The following is a 1,978-nucleotide window of genomic DNA, read 5'->3' on the forward strand; positions in this document are numbered from 1 at the left end:
AAGCAGAGGGAGAGAAAGAGAGAGGAGAGAGGAGAGAGGAGAGAAGAGAGAGAGAGAGAGAGAGAGAGAGAGAGAGAGAGAGAGAGAGAGAGAGAGAGAGATCTGCTGCTTGCTCCCTCGGATTCTTGGCTCTCTGAATAAGGCATGACTTAAAGGTTCAATCTCTGTGTCTGCTCCTTGGCCATTGGAGTGACATCCCAAGATCCATATTCCAGTTAAAATTCCAGAGGGAGAAATTGAGAGTTGAAAACTAGACCCAGTTTTCCTGGAACCACCAGTGTGACCCTGAACATGTGGCTTCCCTTTTCTGAGCAGATAACATAACAACACAGAGACCTTTAGTCTCATGACCCATTCCACCTGCCTCCCTAGGTTGTGATGAAGACCAAACCGGTCCACCTGTGGGAAGGCTTTATGGAATCTGACAGTGTGTTTCTGTTGTGACTCCCTGAAGTTCAAAGACTAACTGTGATCTCAGTATTTGGCTCACAGTAGGGGCTTATGCAAGCACATGAACGGAAGGAGCAAATTTGTCCAGATTCTCTAGTAGGCAGTGTCCAGTCTATTGCTGTGATGAAACACCATGACCAAAACAACTTGGGGAAGAAAGGCTTTGTTTGGCTTACACTTCCACATCGTACTCCATCACTGAAGGACATCACAATAGGGACTCAAACGGGCCAGGAACCTGGAGGCAGGAGCTGATGCAGAGGACATGGAAGGGTGCTGCTTTCTGGTTTGCTCTCCATGGTTTGCCCAGCCTGCTTTCTTATAGAACCCAGGACCACCAGCCCAAAGATGGCACCACCCACAATGTGCTGTGCCCTCCCCCGTCAATCACTAATTAAGAAAATGCCCTACAGGCTTGCGTACAGCCCCATCTTATGAAAGCATTTTCTTAACTGAGGTTCCCTCCTCTCAGATGACTTTAGCGTTTGTCCAGTTGACATAAAACCAGCCAGCACAGGGCTTCTGTAAGGACTTGGATGAAAGGAGCAGACTGGGCCAGACGTCCTTCCAGGCAGTGTCCAGGGAGGTGTGTGAGAGCAAGGGTCAGCCAACTGAGTCCCGAAAGGAAGACAGTCTTCTCTTTCCAGACTTGAAGTCAAAGACATTTATTCCCCCAAACAAAATATAATCTTAATTTACGTGTGTCACTGAATATCTGCTCAGGACAGTTCCCTGGTCCTGAGGAAGTCTTTTAAGGGGAAACGTTGGCTCAAATATGACTGAAAAGCCCTGTTAACGTCATTTAATATACAGAAGGAAGAGGAGGCACTGGGTATGAACTAGAGATAGCCCTTTACACAAAACGAAACTGGGCTCTAACTTCACAGGAACTAGAAACCTGAGAACTCAGAGAGTTCCCTGCTGAGCTGGGGGGCTGATGAGAGGAGGTGGATGGGGGAAGACCAGGGAAGGGCAGAACTGGACAGAATGGAAAGTCCTAGGTGGGCACTGGGGTGGAACTGGAACAGTGACAGATCTAAGGTCAGGGACGGATGCAGGAACACACGGGAGAGACCGTGGTTCAGTCGGCCTTGCCCCAGCAGCCAGCGCACAAAACCAGCGACATCACATCCAGCAATAGGAATGCGCATCTGTTCTCCAAAACTTTCCATCACTGCTCCAGAGTCCCTTCTGCCCTGGTGACATTTTCCCACTGGAAGGGACAATAGCTCCTGTGTCAGCGTGAGGTCAGGATAGAGCTGGACAAGCAGGCTTGGCCAGTCCAGTCTGTGGTCCTCCCTTCAGACACCTCCTCTTCCATTGGTCCGGGACTTGATTTCTGCTCCACCTGCCCAGCACCTACCCAGGTCGGGCCTCTCCCTCAATCCTGGCAGCACCCGCCTCTGCCCAGCTCTAACCTCACGTGGCCTTTTGATGACGTGAGTGCACCTTACTGTAGCACCCCTGATCCCCTAACCCTTAGGACCCATTGAGTAATCCTGGTTTTTCTCTGTGTTTGTTTGCTTGC

The sequence above is a fragment of the Microtus pennsylvanicus genome, chromosome 15, assembly GCF_037038515.1.
Source record: "Microtus pennsylvanicus isolate mMicPen1 chromosome 15, mMicPen1.hap1, whole genome shotgun sequence".
Classification (NCBI taxonomy): Eukaryota; Metazoa; Chordata; class Mammalia; order Rodentia; family Cricetidae; genus Microtus; species Microtus pennsylvanicus.